The following is a 17,129-nucleotide window of genomic DNA, read 5'->3' on the forward strand; positions in this document are numbered from 1 at the left end:
TTTCTACATCATGGTGTATCTTATCTGTACAGCGGCAACACTGGCCCTGGCGGTTCTCACAAATAGACGATTGCACTCGGCAATGCCTTCAATAAATAGCCCACTACAAAAGTAATGTCTTCAGAAAGTCGCTGTAGCTGTAGCTGTAGCTGTAGCTACGCCCGATGACTATATTCTAGAGGCACGATCAAACTCACGTCTTCTCAATCTTGATTCGAAAATCATCTGCCCACTTTCCAGCTCTAACTTGATCCACTAGTTCACTACTGTTGTCAATGCCAGACCCTGGCAACTATTGTGAATTTTAAACTTCCCTTTTATTATACAAAGTGATTTCTTTCTCAAGCATGACAACTCCCAAAAGCAAATTTGCTGACTAACCATACATTGAAATCTAAAAGTAAAAGCAACGCAAATCTAAAAGTAACAAAAAGCTGCATGCTGCATACTTTGTGATGAACACAATTCTTTAGCTTGAAATAAACAAAATTCTTTAATAATATAAGGGGATTTAATATTTACAGAAATTTACAGAAAATGTAGTACAGTTTGTTATTTTGTAACCTCAAGGGGTATTTTCCTATGCCCTGGTTTGGCTAAATAAACCAATAAATCAATTAAACCAATTTAAATATACAACTTTCTTCTAAGATAACTTAAATGTACTTCTTTCAAGCCTCGGTTGAAACAATATACAAATCACAACTCTTTCTTGTTAATGTTTAACTCAAAGGTTCTGCTTTCGGCCTCAAGTACAAATTATTTACAACGTCCTTAGATTGAACTCAAGGGTTCGTCCACTACTAAATCAATAATTTAGAGCACATCTTTGGCTAGTTCTTATTAAAACATATAACAAATTAATCTAAAATAAAACCTGTGATTTCGGTTGCTCTGGTCGCCCTGACTCTTGTCTCTTGCCTGCTTGGCGACTTCGCCAATCCGTCCTTCAAGTATGGACTTAGGCCTAGCCCCATGAAGTCGGTCAGTGGTTGACTCAAACTATTCGTCACTATCAAGGGTTGGGCATCATGCGTCTAATTAAAACTGGGGTTGGGTGGTCATGATATTCTCGATGTAGGAGGGCATGGTTTCAGGCTGTGGGCGCACGGAGGAAATCAGTCACTGAAGAATTTCCAAAATCACAACATTTCGCCCTGGACTTTCTGTCTCACGGAACTTCTTAATACGGTTGAGTCTGCCCTATAACCTGCGAGGGCTGAACCCACTCGCTGGGTGGTTACAGTCGACCCACTCTCTCACTCTCTTTATCTCTCCCGCTACATGCGACCCTGCTCGGTCGGAGTCATCGTCAATGTCCCTATCCACAAAACCTTCCCACGATTGCCACACCTACATTCCACATAACCATAATCAAAATGTGCCCATTCACAATACCCGAATCAATTATCATGACCAAATAAGGAATTCTCTGAACCTCGACCCCAGAATAATAAACAAACTTTTACTACGTGCGACACCTTAAAAAAGACTGGGCTGCTTGACCAACTCTCCAAGAACTGAAAATGGAAGCAAGTTGACAACGCTTAAAGTTTTTGTCTTTTCTTGCGTATTGTCTTGTTTAGTTCTGTATATTCTACTTGGTGCAGAGCTGAGTCTTGTCTGTGTGGTTTGGGTGCTTTCCTCCTTATGTTCATCTGCTGGATTTCATCCATAATTGTATCTTTGCTTGTTTTGGTCTGTGCTGAGTCACACTTTCCCAGTTTCTCTGCAGTATCCAGTATGGCCTGATCAACTTGATTGTAGGTGTCACTAACCGCCTGATCATTCACTTGATCAATTAATGGTGAGAACCTATTCTTCAGTTCAATGCTGTACTCTGTCTGATGTTTTGACATCAATTCAATTCAATTCAATTCAATTAAAAAAACTTTAATCATCCGTTACAGGCAATTACAACAGTAGATCAGCTCCATATAAAAATATTAAGAGAAATGTACAATGTACAATAATTTAAAACTATGACAAAGCAGATATGTACAAATGGTTGAAACCACAGCAATTATATACAAGTATATATATAAACAGGCTGTCACTTGATAATGAGTAAAACTATCGGAAGTTGAGTTTCAGAGTTTGAGTTGACAAGCCTTCTTATGAGAGTATAGGCCAATCCTGGCAGATGTTAGACGGCCACAGTATCTGCATTGGAGGGATGCTTCCTCGGGATAAACCGCTCTCTCGTGACGCCGCATCCTCCTAATCTCTGCAGCTTCTGCCTTGGCATCCTCAGCTGACGCAGCCCCACTCATGATTAGTGAACGCCATTAGGGCCTCTTCTTGTCCATGTCTCCCCAGGTGTTGGTTGGAATGCCAGCTGCTTGGAGATGACGTTTCAGACAGTCCTTGAAACAGAGTTGAGGGCGGCCTCTATGACGAACCCCCTCCACCAGTTCTCCATAGAATATCTGCTTTGGTAGTCGGCAGAGTCGTCCATTGTTTTGCTCTTTTTCCAAAACATATAGGATTTCAATCAATACTACTATTTCATGGGAATTTGTTGATCAATACCATCTTTGTACCGTCATGTGAAAATGTATAGTATTTGTGGAAGTACGATGAATAAAAGTATATTAGGCAAACAACTTGATTAAGTTATTAATTTTAACATTTTGTTATTGATCAAGCAACTCACAAGATCAAAACCAATCGCATTACTTTTTTCAGAACTATTTGTTTTAAAATGCAAATATCTTGATTAAAGTCTTAATTTTAATCACACGCTACTTTTGTTCAAGCAACTCACAAGATTAAAACTATTTGTTTTGCTCATATTCAAAAACATACATGATTTCAAGCAATATTATTTCATGGGAAGTTGTTGACTTCTTGGTACCTTGTAAGCTACATAAGTACATTTTCATGCTCCTTTGCTACGCTCATACGCATGAAAACCAGTTTTACCCTTATGAACAACCAAATTAAGCACACAGTAAAGCAGTCAAGTATATTCTACGAATTTATTGAAAAACATGGGAATAAGGCCGGGATTCGGCCGACTCTGAACTTTGACAAAGAAAAACGCAGTAAGTGGGTTTTACCTCGAAAAAGATTATTTTCACCAGAAGCAGCAGAATAATGCTTGTACGAAGACCCATCTTGGGCTTGACGAAAGCTTGAAGACCTTGTCTGTCGCTTCCTTCCTTCCAAATCTTTCAGGGCTGCTTGATCTTCTATTTGCGATCGGTAATTAGATCTTCTGCTTCGACGATGGTATCAAAAACTTCTAGTAAGTCGCTTTTTTGTAGAAGTGACTTCTTGATTCGTCCGAGAAGAATCTCTAGCTTGCCGCAGAAAGCGTACTGTGCCGAGTTACCGGGTTTGAGAGCTCCCGGGCGTCTAGTTTGTTCTTTATTACTTTCAGTTCGGTGTCGTCCTGAGGTTTGTTATTATTTGATAATGCCTCGAATTTTGAGTTAAAGTAGAGCTGGAACTTCTCAAATAAGGCCTTAGTGTCCAAGTTTCCAGGTTGCTCGGGCACAGACATTGTTAGAGATTTGTCGTAACAAACTAGTTTAACTCTGATAAAATGTTTAAAGTATACTCAGCGACTGAAAAAGACCTGAACTGGAGACTCATAAATTCCTTTTGCTTATATACTATGTATACGCTTCAGCACTTTGATATTATGCTTCAATGAGTTTGGAATGTAATGGCACGATCGATCTCAGTATGGAGAAATCGATTGCCAACGCCCTACGCACGTGACCCGGGGTGCTACACACACAATAATTTTGGTATTCGAACAGACAAAACTAAATGTACGCGTGTACATCCCCTTTAAGAGGAATAACTTAAGTTTGCATACAGCTATTTCATAATGCAATTAGTTAAGGCGCATCATCACATCACTACCTGTCAGGTCAGGTGCATCTGCTAACGGTAACCTGTAGCCCGTTACAACCTGTCACAGAGTAGAAGGAAGAGGTTGGTGGGGGGCTTCATCAAAAAATAAGATAGGTCATGTAAAAGAACCCAGAAGACTTCTTATGCTTCCACCTTGCTTGGTGGTCTAGGTAGGAATACAGCCCTGGAAAAAGTGGTTGCGATAACCTAACCCTGCTCCCTTCGGCCGTCGAGAGGAGGGTTACGTTATCGCAACTATAGAACATAAAGGCAAATAGGGGGAATTTCTCACCAAAACAATACCAAGTGGATTCTGTCACTGCACTTAAAAGAATTGGGAACACCAATCATGGAAGAAGGTATAAACTCAAAGGGTTTCCATTGCCCGACATTAGTTAGTTGGACCCAGCACATGTGATGATTGTGGGGTTTCCATTGGTCCACTATCCTTTTATTTTATTTTTTTTTTTTTTGGGGAGGGCGTTGCCTCCTTCCCTTCCATTCGGCTGTTGTTGGATCCGGGGATCCTCCTGTAGCGAAATACTCTTTTGTCAGGCAGCGTTGGTCTGACTGACCCGGCACATGTAATAGTGGGGTTTCCATTGATCCACTACCCTCTTTATTTTGGCATTGCCTCCTTCCCTTCCATTCGGCTATGGTTGGATCCAGGGATCCTCCTCTAGCAAAATACTCTTCTTTTCGGCGTTGGTCTGACTGACCCGGAACATGTAATAGTGGGGTTTCCATTGATCCACTACCCTCTTTATTTTGGCATAGCCTCCTTCCCTTCCATTCGGCTGTGGTTGGATCCGGGGATCCTCCTCTAGCAAAATACACTTCTTTTCGGCCTTGGTCCGACCGACACGGCACATGTGATAGTAGGGTTTCCATTGATCCACTACCCTCTTTAATTTGGCGTTGCCTCCTTCCCTTCCATTCGGCTGTTGTTGGATCCGGGGATCCACCTCTAGCAAAATACTCTTCCGTCAGGCGTTGGTCCGACCAACCCGGCACATGTGAAACCCCAGTACATGTGATCGTGGGTTTCTTTTCTGTTATATTTTAGCTGGTTGTGCAAGTCTTGCAGAAAGCGTTCAATCGTTGTTATATTAAATTATTCTAAATTATAGTAAATCCAAATCCCACTTCTGTACACCAATGTTACACTATTTCTTATGACCTCATATCATCACATCACAACCTGTCAGGTCAGGTGCATCCTGCTAACGTTAACCTGTAGCACGTTACAACCTGTCACAGAGTAGGGGGAAGGGGTTTGTGGGGGGCTTCAAAAATATGATAGGTATAAGTGCACGTAAAAGAACCCAGAACACTTCTTATGCTTCCACCTTGCTTGGTGGTCTTGGCAGGAATACAGCCCTGGTACATTTAGTTGCGATAACCTAACCCTCCTCCCTTCGGCCGTCGAGAGGAGGGTTACGCTATCGCAACTATAGAACATAATGGCAATGAGGGTTTGATTTCCCACTCCAGCAATACCATGTTTTGGTATCTGCACGAACAAATTCTTGAAAACTTGGCACTCATTTCACATTGAAGGTTTTGTTTATTGACACCAATGCATACCAATAATAAGGTTGGGTTTTTGTGTCTTCAACTTTGAAGTATAGCCTACATGTGAATACAGTACATTGGGCAAATGATTACAATTTAGAAACTATTGTTATATTAATATAATAACTTGGGAGGGGGGCAATACAGCTCCATACATGTACTGGCTATCACCACACCATAGGGATTGAAATTTGTAAAAGTTTTACCACTTGTAGAAACACACAGTATTTTGATTGAGTACATACTGCAGGATGTGTTCAATTAGAATTGTCATTAGTTTAGTTTTGTAAAAGCAAAAACATAACAGTGTGAAAAATTATCTTTGGCAGTATACATAATTGTGACACCACTCTTGGTACTTTACAACTCATGGTTACAATTTTATGTCCATGTCACACCCTTTTTCATTGGGGGCATGAAGTCACTAAAGTTGGCCCAAACATTAAGGTCTCAATTTCACCTGCTGACAGTGAGATTTATTAGAATCCAATTAGCCTCATATCTGTCAAACTTCTTATAAACAGGGGCAGTTTCCTATATTAGTGCATGGTGGAGGCAAGGGGTGGTTTTCTAGAGGCCATCCTCTGCAGATACTTAAAATTAAACCATGCATGAATGTAGGTGCTACCATTGTTTGAACGAAACTTACTTCAAAGTTAAATTCTAACTTTACATTTGTTACCTACCTTTGATAATGAAAAGGAGCATTGTGTTTAAAAGATAGCATTAAAAAAAAACCACTGGAACACTTTTTAACTGGAACAATTTCTAACTATGAACCTGATGAGGGTGTGTGTAAACACTACTACCAAAATCATGATCATTGGTGGGTAATTGAAAGAACCTAATGTCAGAAACAGAGTTGGTATTACATGATGAGAGACTGACGTGTGATGAGATGTGTGTGTGTGCATTAAAACAAAACCTGTGGCCTTTTTTTGTCTCACAAAAAGTACTGTAGCTTGGAAGGTAGGCTTGGGTGCAATTACAAATAAATGTTGGTAATTCATGGGTAACCAAGGCCAATAGAAATTGCCCAAGCCTACCATAAAACATGAGATGGTGCAGGTGAAGGTGGAAGACTTTTGAAGAAACCAGGGGTCCTTGGTGTGCACCATCAGTAGGGTACCCCAATTGTATATGAGGACAAAGACACCTAGTTATTTCAGGGAGTTTCCGAGAGAGAATATAGTGGTTTTGGCAAGGAGGAGCTTTCTGGTTGGTGGTTTCTTGATGTTTGGACTTCTGATCAAGATCTGAGACCCTGGGCAGACACTTGCACTTCCTGATGTCCTCCTCAAGCTGTGACCTGTGGTTGTTGGGCATTTTGGCGGTTCCTGTGGGTAATGGCAGGGTGGGAGTTCGCTGGGATGTTTGCTGGGGTATCAGGTCCTGGCTGTATGGTATGCGAATGTTGCACCATTAAGGATAGCAGCTGATGGAATAGGGGTTATTGTGGTTGCCTGTGTTGTCAGACGGGTCTTCGTAAGTGCTTCTTGAATCTGTGTTAATCTGGGTGGGTGGTTGTCGATAGTTCTATGAGGAGGATGTATGTGGCTAATAGTGAATGTAAGGCGCTTCATTACAGGGTGTAGACTTGTAAGGTGCATATGTAGTCCAGACTTGAGGCTGGCATTGAACGGGGTCCATGGCGCCAGCACAAGTTAGTCCGGTGATGATAACTACTGATTTAATCCATCAATGGTACCTAGATGGGTTAAATTAGTACGAGGGAGCTGGGCGAAACTTGTGTGGATCTCGGGAGATGCCAAGCTCAACTCTGTAGGCTCACATCTTGCTCGTTGGAGCCCCGGTAATGAAGTTCATTGCAGTCTTACAGGCATTGTTAGTTACATACATTCTTCCCACTGAACCATCGATAAGCACACATTCAGAGGAACACATTTTCTGGAGGCCAGAGAGCCGGCTGCTGCACAGACGATCAACATAGCTCTTATCCATCAGTTGCCTAACTTGATGCTGCAAGGTTGGCATGGCATGCAGACGGGGCTTGGAACTTCGGCCATTCCAGTGGCTTCTGCTCTGTTCATTATTCACAGGTGCCAAAGGAATGCCTGATGATCACACCTTACAGCTTGTACAGGTGGGCACCAAGAAGGTCAAGTCTCTGACTAGGGCCTTGGTGTCTTGATCAGGAGCCCAGGCATTGAGATTTCATCAATTGGGGGGTAAGTCCTTGACATTACCACTTCTCTCTCCCCCTTAGGGAAATAACTAGTGATGTCAAACCAACTGTCCTCATATATAATGCATTATCACCACCAATCCTTATAACACAGTAGTGCATAATCATCTTGCATGCGAGCTGCACACTTAAAACCCTGCGCATCGACACACTTGCAGCTGACCACTTAAAATCACTAATTAGCTAATGAGTGATTGAATAACCACTAAAACATTTCCTTTTTGTGTACAGTCTATTCTTGTATCAACAAATACAACCAGGAAAAATGGCATGTGTTTTTAAAAGAAACTTGATTCAGCCTTTTCAGCTGTGTGAATACTTGACCCCATTGCTTTTGTTGCAAATCTCTGGGGTCTACTGTAAAATCGAAAGAGAAAAACACAAACACAAGTTGGCTTTGGGGAGGAAACAAATTTCAAAATAAACAAATTATTCACATATGTTCTTTTTGTGTGTGCTAAAAAGAGTATTTTTAACAAGAACAATCCTCCATGCTGCATATTTTAACTAAGTGGCTGCAATTTTCCTCGAAAACATTTTTGTTTCTTCTTATTTTGATAGAATTGCAGTACCAGTTGCAGACACCAATGTAGATGAGCTGCTTAAAAAAAAGCCATCAAAACTTGTACACCTATTTGTTTATAAACCAAAATTTTAATGACAACCTATCAATATGGGTTTGTCATTAAAAAGTAAAAAAGAGACATTGACAGCAAGTGGTGCAGCATCAGCGTGTAGTGCAGCCATTTATGCTCCTGGACTGTGTTAGGATTGCTGGTGATGTGGGTACTCTAAAAGGAAGTAGCTATGATGATGGTTGCCCAGTGACTGGAGTGTGAGCTAGGGTCCCTGCAATGAGGAAACAGGCAGGGTTTATAAACGCACTCCATTCAGTTTTGTCAATTTGTGTGTTTAATAGTCTCAACCACCCCCGCCATTTGCAATAAATGCTTTACTCATTATGGAATGGAATAGAACAAGAATGCACATTTCATTGAATACTCATCAGGGGCTAATTGTTTGGAAATATTATTTCATCTGCTCAGGACTATACGATCATTAGTGCAATTTATGGGTTTCATCAAATTACTGTTGCATATTTTGGAGCTCTTGGAGTTTACTGATTAAAAGTGGTCTTCAAGGCTTATGTTTGGTAAAAAAGATAAATTTATTTTGCATAGATTTTTTGGTATATTGATACATACTTTTCGAGTGACTTTGGATCATTATGTCATGTTCTTTTATATACTTGTTAAGAACATTGGTATGTCTACTCAGGAATGAAAATTTTACAGAAACAAAGGACAAAATGTACAGCATATGAGTTTATGGAGGGGGTGGTGGGATTGTGATGGCATTTAGGTGTCGTTATGGTTAGCCAGAAATACTAAGGCTACATTTATAGGGCATATAGCTACTTCCTATTGCATAAGGCACACCATTACATTACATTGGTCAGGTCAGGTGCTTATATTAGCTTGCATCTGCTAACGGTAAACCTGTAGCCCGTTACAATCTGCCACAGAGAGGGCCCTCCTCACCCTGCTACAAAACACCACTGCATTGTATAGCATGATGCCACCATCCAAACATCATGGTGGTGAGGACTGGTTTCTTCAAAAGTTTACAGCAGGGCCCAATTTCATAAAGCTGCGAAGCAGACTGGTTTTAGTTTCTTTCAAAATTATTTGACGAGCAAGAAAATACTATGGAACTATTTATAAACAGTCCATCCGCTTGACTAAATGGTTCCTGCTTGTGCTTTGCAAATTAGAACTAATAAAAAATCCACCCTGGAAGCCAAAATTTGTATTATCAAAACAGTTAACAGAACCCATGAATGCATTTCATTGGTTGTGGCAGTACTTTATTTGTAGATAAAAGACCCAAGTGTCAGATGCATATGACACTTGGGTCTACTTTTACATGTCTTGGTTACATACTTGAACTTACAAAGCAATCATTTCTACAGTTAATTCAATGGTTGATCAGTCTCAAGCTTCAGCTTGAAATTGGGTCCAACAGGCCCGTAGCGACACTACTCCTTAAATTACATCTCAAGAAAATCTTAGTTCACATTTCAATTCACATTATATCTTATTATTGACTCACTTACTTAAGTACTTTCCTGGGGATGAGGTACATACTATCTTTAGCAGTGGATCCAGGTGGTGGCCCTTGGGCCCGGGGGCCACCCCCTGTCCCCTTTATACTCTCTTCAGGAAACTTCTTAATAAATAATGGAAAAAAGGGAAGAACAAATTTTTTGCAGAACATTTGTTCTTCTCAATTCTCATCATCAAAAACAAATCGATCTCTTATAGCAAATTTTCTCATCACACATTGTCAGGTCAGGTGCTTATATCAGCTTGCATCGCTAACGGTATTCTGTAGCCCGTTACAACCTGTCACAGAGAAGGGGGCGGGGCTTGCCTAGCCTGCTCAAATTAGACACCAATCACTTTGCAGCACAGTTAATTGAGCAGGCTGTCACCAGTGGCACCATTTTTAGGCCCAGCAGGGATTTGGAATCTTACTAGCCATTAGTCAGCTCTAACAATAATAGTGTCCCCCAAGCTACGGGCCTGTAGTAACAACCCCTCCCATCTTCCACTTCACCTGCATGTTCCATCTACCAGCTACATTTTTGTCATATTCAAGAAGTATACAGTACTAAAGTGAGACAAAAAGAACCCTCTTATTTAGAATAATCTAAAGTTAGCACATTTGGCATTATTTGCCCAAAAAGTATTCCCAAACAAATTATTTGGATGTCAAGACTTAAGGTTAGTGTTTCACTGAAAAGAGGTTCACAGACAGACAATTTTATTTTACGGGATAAAACAAACTTCTTTTGTGCTCAGAAGAAGGTGTTTTAACAAATTTAATTCTAAAGTATATGGCTACAGGTTTTGAGTTTACAATTTTGTAAAAACGTGTGAGACGTGATAAATTGAATGGGTGAATGTCACGTGTGAGAGAGTGTGGACAATTTAAGGAAAATAAACCCCAAATATTTGTACACAAGTTGAATGTCAAACAATATGTTGATGTACGTTTGGACTATAGTTGAATGGAATCAGAATTATGCTAGTGCCACTCTGTTTCTGACAAGTTTCTGTGGGTATTTTACAGAAGTCTTTTTACATCGCATCTTTAAAGTGGCAGGGTGTACTTTTGGTAATACTGTCCAAGACCAGTATCCTCACTTGTGTATCACAACATCAGCATAAAATAACAAATCTGTACAAATTTGGGCTCAATCATCAGCCAACAAAGTTGCAAGAAATTAATGAAAGAAATAATTGCATAGAACTAAATGTTTTCACATGCCTCAAAGAGGCTTCATGTGTAAAGCCTTTCACAGATTCAAAACTGTTTGTGCAAAAATTACCTCTTTCTCTAAAACTACATTCTTCAAAGTGGATAATTTCTAGCAGTGTTTATAACTTACAGCTCTTCAGTGCTATTTACCTGATGTCATAAATGTGTATAGTTCTTTACCTTGGAGTATCTACCAAAGTACACCCTGCTCTAACACAATGCTCCTATACCAACTTTTCCAGTCCTAGGCTCACTGTTCAGTCCAGCAGGATGACATGATGCAGATATTCATCTATGCATCTTGTATAACTTTATATGTTTGGGTCGAGATCCCTGTGTGACTTTGTACCTTTTTATCCACATGAAGTTTAATTATTTATGGTGTGGTGAAACTCATGGTCTACAATACATGTATAGCTAATGGTTCACTCTAATCTGATTTATTTAAAATAAAATTAATCTTATGGGGAAAAGAACAGAGAAGAGAATTGTACAGTAAATTCCAGCAAGTCTTTAATGAATTTGGCAAAATGTATGGTATTTCATTTGAATGAAGGCGAAGAATTTGCAAAGCAAATAACAAGTTCATCTGATAATGCTACCCAATTTATCCAGGGCTTCCTGGGTGTGCTTGTGTTTAAACGCTTTCGATTGTTTGATTTTTATAAGGTTTCAGTGCAATCTCCTTTTTATATTGTATATATATATCGTTGAAATATTTTAGTGCAATCTCCTTTTTATATTGTATATATATCGTTGAAATATCTTAGTGCAATCTCCTTTTTATATTGTATATATATTTTTTTAAATTTTGTATATAAATATATTTTTTACATTGTATATAATATGTATTTTTTTAAATATTGTATATACATAGAGATTATATCGTTGGCAGGGGTCTGGTTTTACACATCTTTTTTACATTTTTGCTACTTTTGTTTTAACCTTGACCCCTGTCTAATTGAGTGGGTAATTGAGTGTATTGAGATAGTTCTGGGTTCAACTCCTCTCATAGTGTCCTAAATTGTATTGAAGGGAAAAACTCTCAACATCTTTTCAAATCATAACTGTTTTTAATTTTTTGTGCTTCAGCAAACTACATATAAAACCTTGTTTCAATTAATCATTGACATACAATCTTGGTAAGCTGATGTAAGACATCTGGACTACCGTTCAGATTGTAATGGGTTCAATTCCAACCCAAATCTCGTTCCCAGGTCTGATCAATCTAGCTGCACTTTTTTTCCAGCATAACCCTTGGAAATGGTCATTAAAGTATGCCATGTAATGGCCCTAAGGCATTATAGCCGTAGGATGAGTGAAATCATCAAAGCATTTAGAAATATTTGAATGCCACTCCAAGTATTTTCACAACAGCTCTATTTGTAAAAGCTTTGTACATGTGCTTCCATTCTGTATAACATGGTTCTGGGTTCAATTTCTGACTTAGTTTCCCATGTTTACTTGAAGGAACAACTCTGTATATATTTTTTATATCATAATGGTTTTGATGTTACAGCAAAGTAGATGCATATACTTTTGAGCATTTATATGCAATCTTATTGGTGTAAGGTATGACATCTGCACTACCATGCAGATTGTTGTGGGTTCGAGTCCCACCCAATTTGCCTATAGGTGATTGAAGGGCATCAAATATGCATAGAGTTAGATTGCTGAAGATCAAAATGTTACAACATCAACAAATATAATTGAGATGCCATGCCAACCATTTTCACAAAAGCCTTTTTTTTACACCAGCAACTTATACAGTCACATTATGTACTTCCATTAGATTATTCTGGGTTCAACAATATGCTCCCCATAGAACCAATCAGAGTAGTGACTGATTCTAAACTGAAACCTCCGACCTCCTATACTCCCACTTTTTCATATTTCTTCAGTCTCCTGACGATTAGCTTTAGTCGAAAGGTTGAGACCAATTAAGGACTTACTTTGAGGTAGTGAAGTTAAAAACTATCCTATTAGCTTTAGTATTCCCGGCCGATTTTCTACCTTCCGCCCAGGTAGTAATTAAAAAGCTTGGCAGTTCTTTTCAGAACAGAGGACTTGAGAGAAGTCTCCTGAAAATCTTCTCCGTGGTAGTAGAATATAGATTATAGCAATAACTCAACCTGGCAAGTATCTACACACATGGTGTTGCCACAAACTAAATATATATCAATACCTCACCATGCAATCCCTCAAATCCCATAGAAACAATTTCTTAAACACATTAAAATGATTGACATGTCATGCCTAAGTACTTTCACAAAATCCTTTTTGTACACCAGCAACTTGTTTGCATGTTCTTCCATTGATCTTACTTGGATGTTTCTTGGTTGAAACTTAAGCTGAAGTTTCCTACTTCCATTGATCTCACTTGGTTGTTCTTGGTTGCAACTTATGCTGAAGTTTCCTACTTCCATTGATCTCACTTGGTTGTTCTTGTTTGCAACTTATGCTGAAGTGTCCTACTTCCATTGATCTCACTTGGTTGTTCTTGGTTGCAACTTATGCTGAAGTTTCCTACTTCCATTGATCTCACTTGGTTGTTCTTGGTTGCAACTTATGCTGAAGTTTCCTACTTCCAGTGATCTCACTTGGTTGTTCTTGGTTGCAACTTATGCTGAAGTTTCCTACTTCCATTGATCTCACTTGGTTGTTCTTGGTTGCAACTTATGCTGAAGTTTCCTACTTCCATTGATCTCACTTGGTTGTTCTTGGTTGCAACTTATGCTGAAGTTTCCTACTTCCAGTGATAATAATAATAATAATAACAAATTCTTATATAGCGCATTTCACAATAAACCGTATCAATGCGCTTTACATTAGTCCCCTGGTCATTGGGCCAATAAACATCCCTTTAATCTTTCTCAGCTCCCATTAGGGAGTATACAGCCCCGAGCTGCCGTGGCGCTCCGAAAGCTTGTCATTCACAATATCAACCTCTACCCTCGCAGGTACCCATTTATACCCCTGGGTGAAGAGAAGCAATTATAGCAAAGTATCTTGCTCAAGGACACAAGTGTCACGACCGGGATTTGAACCCACACTCCGGTGAATTAGCACCAGAACTTGAATTCGATGCTCTTAACCACTCGGCCGTGACACTCTATGATCTCACTTGGTTCTTGTTTGGTTCTTGTTTGCAACTTAAGCTGAAGTTTCCTACTTCCATTGATCTCACTTGGTTGTTCTTGGTTGCAACTTATGCTGAAGTTTCCTACTTCCAGTGATCTCACTTGGTTGTTCTTGTTTGCAACTTATGCTGAAGTTTCCTACTTCCAGTGATCTCACTTGGTTGTTCTTGGTTGCAACTTATGCTGAAGTTTCCTACTTCCATTGATCTCACTTGGTTGTTCTTGGTTGCAACTTATGCTGAAGTTTCCTACTTCCATTGATATTAGTTGGTTGTTCTTGGTTGCAACTTGTGCTGAAGTTTCCTACTTCCATTGATCTCACTTGGTTGTTCTTGTTTGCAACTTATGCTGAAGTTTCCTACTTCCATTGATCTCACTTGGTTGTTCTTGGTTGCAACTTATGCTGAAGTTTCCTACTTTTACTTGGTTAAAAAACTTTATATATTTGTAAACCAGCTTTGTACGTGTGCTTCCATTCCTGGTTCGACTTATGAGATGGTTCTGGGTTAAATTTCTGTCTTAGTTTCCCATGTTTACTTGAAGGAAAAACTCTGCATATCTACTTGAATATCAGAATGGTCGCTTGGAGGTTTTTATTGTTGCTTTACCAAAGTAGATTCATATACTTTTGAGCATTTATTTGCAATCTTGTTGGTGTAAGGTATGACATCTGCACTACTGTGCAGATTTTTGTGGCTTCGAGTCCCACCCAATTTGCTATAGGTGATTGAAGGCATTGAATATGCTTAGAGCTAGAATGCTCAAGTTAAAAAAAATATCATATACAGCATCAGAAAAAAATTGAAATGCCACGCCAAGTGTTTTCACAAAAGCCTTATTGTACACCAGCAACTTATACACATTATGTACTTCCATTGAATGCTCTCTAGATGATACTGGGTTCAACTTATGCTCCTCATAGAACCAATCAAAGCAGTGACTGACTGTACACTGAAACCTCTGAACTTACTCCCACTTCTCTCATATCTCTTCAGTCTCTTGACGATGACTTGTGCAAGCTATAGTTGAAAGGTTGAAAACAATTAAGCATTCACTTCATTTTAGTGAAGTTATTAGCGATCTATTAGCGTAAGTAGTGATACCGGCAGATTTTCTACCTTCCGCCCAGGTAGTAGTTAAAAGGCAGGACAGTTTTTTTCAGAACAGAGAAGTCTCCTGAAAATCTACTCAATGGTAATAGAATATATAGCAAGAACAAAATCTACCTTGCAAGTAGGCAAAACACATGGTGTTACCACAAACCAAATAAATATCGATACCTCACCATGCAATGTCTCAAATCCCATAGAAGTTTTTTCTTTAACACATTAAAAGGATTGAGGTCTTTTCCCAAAAGCCTTTTTTTTTGTACACCATCGACTTGTATGCATTATGTACTTCCATTGATCTCACTTGGATGGTTCTGGGTTCAACTTATGCTGAAGTTTCCTAATTTTACTTGGTAAAACATCTTTATATGTTTTTCAGTTTTTATATTTTGTGCTTCAGCAACTTCCCTATGTGAAGCTACTGCAATACCTTTCAGTATTGATAGGCAATTTTGTTGGTGTAAGGTATGACATCTGCTCAACCATGCAGATTGTTGTGGGTTCGAGTCCCACCCAATTTGTCTATAAATGCTCTAAGGTATTATATAAGCATAGCTAGGTTCCTGAAGTACAAAACTTTCCACTAAAATGAATTGATTAAATCCAAGTAAAATCAAAATTCAAAAGCATAATTTGTACCTCAAAGAAAAAGTAGTGTACTTCCTTTTCAGTCTTTTTTTCACCAAAACTTATGCAAATGAGTTAGAGAAAATATGCTCAGGCAGTTTTCATTATTTAGTTGGTGAAGAACAAATAGCAACTTTGTGTTTGCATGTGCAGGGGTAGAATTTGCTAGAAATAAATGTTAACGTTGATTGTACATTGTTAACAATTGCATGCTAACAAGCCTTTCCAGCTGCACCTTTTGAGCATTGCCAGCTTTACCAACCAAGCAAATAACTTTAGTTGTGTCTTTAAAAACATGAGTGACCTTTGAGGTAACTATTAGATTTTGACAATTAAAATCCTTTTGGAAGTTAATATTCATAAACTTGAAATTCCTCCAGTGTTGCTCAATTGATTAGAAACCTATAGTGGTCCAACAATTTTAATTATTTTCTTTTGCCAGCAATAGCTGTATCAGCTAAAAAAATCATTGTGCAAGTTCATCATTCTTTTGACAAAAAGTCCATTTTCACAATTAGTAATTATACCCAAACAACTTTTATTAGTTGAGTCCAAAGGCTCACTCTCTGTTATAAAACTCATAACCAGTTCCAATTCTCCAAAGAAATATTTCCATCTGATAAACTAATACCCAACCCCCCCCCCCCCCCCCGCCAAAAAAACAAACAGACAAAACAAAGAACAAAAACAAATCACCCCAACAAAAATGCAAGTTATTGTTTGTAAACGGCTTGACAAAGGCTGACAAATGACAACACAACACAACACACATTAACAACAGAAGCAGTCACTATACAAATTATTTTGCTGTGACAAAGTTTCCAACAGCGAAATCTATTTTCACATCATTTAAAATCCCAGTCAAAACATCAAACTCAGTTTATCACAATCACTTTTCTAAATTTCAGTGACATTCCATCTTTTTACAACTGAACTATAAGAAAACCTGTTTACTGTTAACGATTCTGGAGTAACAGACACCAACTGTGCTATCATTGGCTTCATGGTGCCTGCTTTTGCTGTTAAGCCTGTTCTGAAAACAATTCAATATTGTGTATCTGATTTTCATTTCTATAGAGTTGCTATTGAATTGCCATGCAGTACGCTAGAGTGGTCTTGCAGCAGCAGTGCTTAATGGAACCACACATGGACACAGGGTTGGAAGACCAAAACTCAGCTGGATCTCTGAACTAACGGTAGCTACACAACCACACAACCCAGGAGAAGTAGACGGTTGTTACTACGTCACCGGGCAGTAGCCTTCATTGACTGATGTTGATG

Source organism: Asterias rubens, chromosome 4, assembly GCF_902459465.1.
Source record: "Asterias rubens chromosome 4, eAstRub1.3, whole genome shotgun sequence".
Taxonomy (NCBI): domain Eukaryota; kingdom Metazoa; phylum Echinodermata; class Asteroidea; order Forcipulatida; family Asteriidae; genus Asterias; species Asterias rubens.